Here is a 7,500-nt window from a genome sequence, read left to right on the forward strand (position 1 = left end):
AGCGGGGCTCTCGTCCCCTTCCTCGACAAAACCCCGAAGGCCCGTTTTAGGACCGTCTCGGCACCGACGGGTGCTCCGTTCACGCCCACCGATACCGTCTCGCCCCGGGTCCGAGGCACCCACCCAGGTCACCGGCCATGGAGACGGGCCGGCCCTGGGGAACTCTTTCGACTTCACGTTTACGGACTCTGTCCTTTTTTTCCGGAGGGGGGCCTTTTCCTCCAGAGCGCCCTGGTGACCGCCTGCCTGCCTGCCTGCCGACCCCAGATGACGCACCCCCCCCCCCAGGATGTCAGAAACCGATACCGAGCTCCGTTTTTTAGCCCGTCGCCTTGTCCGATTGGGGCGCTCGTCCCCTTCCTCGACAAAACCCCGAAGGCCCGTCTTAGGACCACCTCGGCACCGACGGGGGCTCCGCCAGGCAGACGTATTCGCTCGTGCCCGAACACGAGGCGCTCTCCCCGGTCGCCAGCCGGGGGAGGTTCGTTAGCATTGGGAATCTCGTTCGTACGCAACAGCACGGACACTCGCCGTTTACCCAGACCGACCGTTCGACAAGCATATGCCTGGGGTGCACTTTTTCCATAAAACCAGCCTGTCTTTTTCTGGAGGTCTCGTACTTCCAGAGCTCCGACGGGGGCGTAATCTGGATTTTATATGCCCACCCAGAGCGAGTCTGAGTGGGACTCACGACGGTCTGATCAATGGTAGGGGGTGCTCTGTGTTTCGCACCACCACACTTGCCCTCTTCCATACAGCCCCGAAGGCCCGTTTTAGGACCGTCTTCCCTCCAGGTGGAGCTCCAGGGGGTGTCGGGTGAATCTGACTCTGGCCCAGGACGGGCCACCCTCCCTGGGCTGGCCAGGGAGGTCTGAGGGCATGGAGCTTTGGAACCACACCACGTCAGTGGACTTAGTCTATTTTTTTTCCCCAAGCTTTGGCACCAGAGCCGGACCACACCATGTGCGCTGGGCTCGTGCCCAGGAAAGATGCACCCTGCCTGGGGTTTCACTTTTTCCATAAAACCAGCCTGTCTTTTCCTGGAGGTCTCGTACTTCCAGAGCTCCGACGGGGCGTAGTCTGGATCTTATATGCCCACCCGGAGCGAGTCTGAGTGGGACTCACGACGGTCTGATCAATGGTAGGGGGGGTGCTCCGTGTTTTGCACCACCACACTTGCCCTCTTCCATACAGCCCCGAAGGCCCGTTTTAGGACCGTCTCCCCTCCAGGTGGAGCTCCAGGGGGTGTCGGGCGAATCTGACTCTGGCCCAGGACGGGCCACCCTCCCTGGGCTGGCCAGGGAGGTCTGAGGGCATGGAGCTTTGGAACCACACCACGTCATTGGACTTAGTCGATTTTTCTCAGAGCCGGACCCCCCCGCCATGTGCGCTGGGCTCGTGCCCAGGAAAGATGCACCCTACCTGGGGTGCACTTTACATAAAACCAGCCTGTCTTTTCCTGGAGGTCTCGTACTTCCAGAGCTCCGACGGGGCGTAGTCTGGATTTTATATGCCCACCCAGAGTGAGTCTGAGTGGGACTCACGACGGTCTGATCGCTGGTAGGGGTCCTCTGTGTTTGCCACCACCACGCTTCCCCTCTCTCATACATCCCCGAAGGCCCGTTTTAGGACCGTCTTCCCTCCAGGTGGAGCTCCAGGGGGTGTCGGGCGAATCTGACTCTGGCCCAGGACGGGCCACCCTCCCTGGGCTGGCCAGGGAGGTCTGAGGGCATGGAGCTTTGGAACCACACCACGTCATTGGACTTAGTCGATTTTTCTCAGAGCCGGACCCCCCGCCATGTGCGCTGGGCTCGTGCCCAGGAAAGATGCACCCTACCTGGGGTGCACTTTACATAAAACCAGCCTGTCTTTTCCTGGAGGTCTCGTACTTCCAGAGCTCCGACGGGGCGTAGTCTGGATTTTATATGCCCACCCAGAGTGAGTCTGAGTGGGACTCACGACGGTCTGATCGCTGGTAGGGGTCCTCTGTGTTTGCCACCACCACGCTTCCCCTCTCTCATACATCCCCGAAGGCCCGTTTTAGGACCGTCTTCGCTCCAGGTGGAGCTCCAGGGGTGGCGGGCAAATCTGAATCTGGCCCAGGACGGGCCACCCTCCCTGGGCTGGCCAGGGAGGTCTGAGGGCATGGAGCTTTGGAACCACACCACGTTATTGGACTTTGTCTATTTTTTTCCCCCAAACTTTGGCACCAGAGCCGGACCACCACACCATGTGCGCTGGGCTCGTGCCCAGGAAAAGATGCACCCTGCCTGGGGTGCACTTTTCAGAAAACCAGCCTGTCTTTTCCTGGAGGTCTCGTAACTTCCAGAGCTCCAGCGCGGCGTAATCTGGATTTTTTACATGCCCACCCAGAGTGACTCTGAGTGGGACTCACGACGGTCTGATCGCTGGTAGGGGTCCTCTGTGTTTGCCACCACCACGCTTCCCCTCTCTCATACATCCCCGAAGGCCCGTTTTAGGACCGTCTTCGCTCCAGGTGGAGCTCCAGGGGTGGCGGGCGAATCTGAATCTGGCCCAGGACGGGCCACCCTCCCTGGGCTGGCCAGGGAGGTCTGAGGGCATGGAGGTTTGGAGCCACCCCACATTTTTTGTACTTTGTCGTTTTTCGAGATCTGGGCTTCAGAGTCGAGCCCAGGCTCCGTTTCAAGGTGGGCATTGGGCTTCGTTCTTGCCCAGGAGACCCGCACCCTGCCTGGGATGCACTTTTCAGAGAAACCGGGCCGCCTTTTCCCGGAGGTTTTCGTGTTTTTCAGAGCTCCACCACAGCAGAGATTGAATCCTCTTCCCCAGCCAGAGTGCACCCTCTCTGGCTTGGGTGAGTGCCTTGAGTGCCCTGGAGGTCCGAACAGACAGCACGTTTATGGACTCTGTCTATTTTTCAAATTCGACTCCAGAGTCAAGCCGGCCAGGGGCTCTCTGAAGGCCCCTCTCTCCCTCATCCTCTACAAGAGCCCCAGGGTCCGTTTTAGGACCGTCTTCGCTCCAGGCGGAGCTCCAGGGGTGGCGGGGGAAATCTGAGTCTGGCCCAGGACGGGCCACCCTCCCTGGGCTGGCCAGGGAGGTCTGAGGGCATGGAGGTTTGGAGCCACCGCACCTTTTTTGGACTCTGTCGTTTTTCGAGATCTGGACTTCAGAGTCGAGCCCAGGCTCCGTTTCAAGGTGGGCATCGGGCTTTATTCGTGCCCATGAGACCCGCACCCTGCCTGGGATGCACTTTTCAGAGAAACCGGGCCGTCTTTTCCCTGGAGGTTTTCGTGTTTTTCAGAGCTCCACCACAGCAGAGATTGAATCTGCTTCCCCAGCCAGAGTGCACCCTCTCTGGCTTGGGTGAGTGGTGCCTTGAGTGGCCAGGGCCAACATCACCCACGGGCATCGGGCTTTATTCGTGCCCATGAGACCCGCACCCTGCCTGGGATGCACTTTTCAGAGAAACCGGGCCGTCTTTTCCCTGGAGGTTTTCGCGTTTTTCCAGAGCTCCACCACAGCAGAGATTGAATCTGCTTCCCCAGCCAGAGTGCACCCTCTCTGGCTTGGGTGAGTGGTGCCTTGAGTGGCCAGGGCCAACATCACCCACGGGGCATCGGGCTTTATTCGTGCCCAGGAGACCCGCACCCTGCCTGGGATGCACTTTTCAGAGAAACCGGGCCGTCTTTTCCTGGAGGTTTCGCGTTTTTCCAGAGCTCCACCACAGCAGAGATTGAATCTGCTTCCCCAGCCAGAGTGCACCCTCTCTGGCTTGGGTGAGTGCCTTGAGTGGCCAGGGCCAACATCACCCACGGGGCATCGGGCTTTATTCGTGCCCAGGAGACCCGCACCCTGCCTGGGATGCACTTTTCAGAGAAACCGGGCCGTCTTTTCCTGGAGGTTTCGCGTTTTTCCAGAGCTCCACCACAGCAGAGATTGAATCTGCTTCCCCAGCCAGAGTGCACCCTCTCTGGCTTGGGTGAGTGCCTTGAGTGGCCAGGGCCAACATCACCCACGGGGCATCGGGCTTTATTCGTGCCCAGGAGACCCGCACCCTGCCTGGGATGCACTTTTCAGAGAAACCGGGCCGTCTTTTCCCTGGAGGTTTTCGTGTTTTTCAGAGCTCCACCACAGCAGAGATTGAATCTGCTTCCCCAGCCAGAGTGCACCCTCTCTGGCTTGGGTGAGTGGTGCCTTGAGTGGCCAGGGCCAACATCACCCACGGGGCATCGGGCTTTATTCGTGCCCAGGAGACCCGCACCCTGCCTGGGATAGCAGATCGGTTTGTGTGAGTTCTGGTTGTGTGAGCGTTACCCTTCTACATCACCCCCATGGCCCGTTTTAGGACCGTCTCGGCTCCGGGCGGACAGCCGGGGGGCAGGGGGCGAATCTGCCTCCGGCCCGGGTCGGAGCACCCTCCCCGGGGCCGTGCGTGGAGACCCGTCGCGCCCGGAGCTCCCGTGCAACCCCACGTTTTGGACTTGGGTTTTGGAGCGAGCGAGCGGGGTCGAAACCCCGGGGGCCGAGCCGCCACGGAGCCCCCGAGCCCCGGGGACGAAGCCCCGGGAGCGAGGTCCCTCCGTGGAGGCGCGAGCCCCCGGAGCCCGGCCGCCCGCCCGGGGAGGAGAGCGCACGCTCCCCTACCCCTCAAAACCCACGTGGCTGGTTGCAGCAGACCCTGTGCACCGGAGGTTCCTCCAGGAGCGCGGGGCTGGGCGCTCCAAGCCCAAGTCATACAGGCAACCATGCCTCCCCGGGACTCCCCCTGCGAGCGGCGGCTGTTTGAAGGACGGTAACCCCACCGCACGGGGCTTCAAACGACCGTAGCTCGCCGAAGGCGGCTCCGATCGACGCCAAATTTTTGTCGGCTGGAGAACGGGACGAGACCTTTCGAATGAGACCGCCCCCAGCCCCGTGGGCCCCCGGGGGCCCGAGATACGGGCCCCCAAAGCGCCCCGGAAGCGGAAAAACGCAAATATCTCGCCGAAAAGTCGACGTGCCCGGCCGAGGCCGGGCTCATTCGAACCGTCTCGCCGAGCTGAACGCGTCCATATGCGTTTCGTCGTTTTTGGTCGAGTATTCGCGGAGATATCGGCCGAAAACCCTCGGCCGCGCTCTGAAATGGCGCCCGCCGATGACGTCACGATCCCGGGAGAAAATCGCCCGTATCTCCGCGACGCGAAGGCCCAGAGAGCTCAAATTTGGGTGGCGAGGTCCCACGGGGGCCCTCGCTCGAACCAGGGCGGCGGCGGGCCCCGGGGACGCCCCCTACCGGATCGCCGTTCGCCGGGACCCCCGACTTTGAACGGCTATAACTCGGGGACCCGGGCGAGTTGGACCTCGTGGGTGGGCTCTTTCGAAAGGCCCCGTCCGGCACTACGGTCGATTCGAGTTTGGGGAAGATTGGCCCAGGGGTTCGCGAGATATAAGCCAAAAACGCCGCGCCTTTGACCGGGCCTAACTCCCTGACCCCGAGGCCCCCGGGGACGCGGGTGGCCTCTTTGGATAGGGCCCCTCGAGGCCTTGGGAAGACCCGAGTTTGAAATTTTTTCGCCCGGCCGTCTTCGAGATATCGGCGAAAAACGGAATCTTCCCGTCTTGTGGGTGTGGGTGTCTCCGGGGGGCGGGGGGACTTCCAGGACCCCGGGGGGGGCCACCTGGCCGTGCCCGAGGACGGTGCACCTCCCTGGGTGTGCCGTCAGAGCCTCCGGGGCCCCCGGAAGTCCCCGCCCACTGCACGTTTTCGGACTTTGAGGGATTTTCGGGCCCCGAATTCGAACGCCCGTAGCTCGGGGACCCGGCGGCCCAGAGACACCGGACTCGGGTCAAGTGTGGCGTCCCGGCGGGCCCCTCGCAAAGAGCCCGCCCCCGAGCTCCGGGGCCCCCGGGTCCCGGAGAAAAGGGGCCCGACGTGTCGGGGGGGCGCCTGGGAAGGAAAGGTCCCAGGGGCCCGGGGGAGGCGGGGTCCGAGAGGGCCCGTGGGGAGCCCCCGACACCCGAAAGGGCGAGCCGCTGGGACCTCCCCTCTCCGAGATACGGGCCGTTTTCTCCGAAAGTCGCCCGCGCGTAACGGGGCCCATCTCGGGACCGGGAGGTCCCAGCGGCTCGCGGCGGCGGGTGCGGGGCCCGCTCTCGGGGACCTTGCTCCTCCCGCCGTCCCGAGCCACGGGGACCTTCCGGTCCCGAGATACGGCCACTTCCTGTCCAGCTTTGACCGGGTGTAACTCGAAAAGTAAGCCGAGTTGGGGCTCCACACTCGGGGGTATTGGGGGCCTCTAGGAGGGCCCCCCACGCCGGGTGTATGGGGCCCCAACTCGGCTTGGTTCCGGAGATATGGCCCTTTAAAGTTTCAACTTTGACCGGGTGTAACTCGAAAAGTAAGCCGAGTTGGGGCTCCACACTCGGGGGTATTGGGGGCCTCTAGGAGGGCCCCCCACGCCGGGTGTATGGGGCCCCAACTCGGCTTGGTTCCGGAGATATGGCCCTTTAAAGTTTCAACTTTGACCGGGTGTAACTCGAAAAGTAAGCCGAGTTGGGGCTCCACACTCGGGGGTATTGGGGGCCTCTAGGAGGGCCCCCCACGCCGGGTGTATGGGGCCCCAACTCGGCTTGGTTCCGGAGATATGGCCCTTTAAAGTTTCAACTTTGACCGGCTGTAACTCGAAAAGTAAGCCGAGTTGGGGCTCCACACTCGGGGGTATTGGGGGCCTCTAGGAGGGCCCCCCACGCCGGGTGTATGGGGCCCCAACTCGGCTTGGTTCCGGAGATATGGCCCTTTAAAGTTTCAACTTTGACCGGCTGTAACTCGAAAAGTAAGCCGAGTTGGGGCTCCACACTCGGGGGTATTGGGGGCCTCTAGGAGGGCCCCCCACGCCGGGTGTATGGGGCCCCAACTCGGCTTGGTTCCGGAGATATGGCCCTTTAAAGTTTCAACTTTGACCGGCTGTAACTCGAAAAGTAAGCCGAGTTGGGGCTCCACACTCGGGGGTATTGGGGGCCTCTAGGAGGGCCCCCCACGCCGGGTGTATGGGGCCCCAACTCGGCTTGGTTCCGGAGATATGCCCGTTTGAAGTTGCAACTTCTACCCAGTCTAATAATCCCAAAATAATAATTAAATAAAAAAAAAAAATAATAATAAAAATAAAAATAAGCCGAGTTGGGGCTCCACACTCTGGGCCTGGGGGGCACCACTAGGAGATCCCCCTGTGCCCAGAGCGTGGAGCCCCGAATCGGCTTTCCACACCACTCACACCGGTTTCTGACTACCTTAAGAGAGTCATTGTTAGTCGCGCAGTTTACCCGACTCTGGGAACCGGGGCTTTGGGCTTGGGGGAGACCCACCGCTCGCCCCCTAACACGTCGGGGGGGACCAGGGGGCACCCGCCTGGACCCCCTCAGCCCCACTTCGGAGAACCAGAACGCTGGCCAGGGACCCCCACGGCGGTTGAAGTTTGAACTTCTACCCGGTGCATCCCGAAAAATTGAAAAAAATAAAATAAAATAAGATTAAAATAA

The sequence above is a fragment of the Pimephales promelas genome, chromosome 2 (assembly GCF_988280905.1).
Source record: "Pimephales promelas chromosome 2, fPimPro1.hap1.1, whole genome shotgun sequence".
In the NCBI taxonomy this organism is placed as follows: domain Eukaryota; kingdom Metazoa; phylum Chordata; class Actinopteri; order Cypriniformes; family Leuciscidae; genus Pimephales; species Pimephales promelas.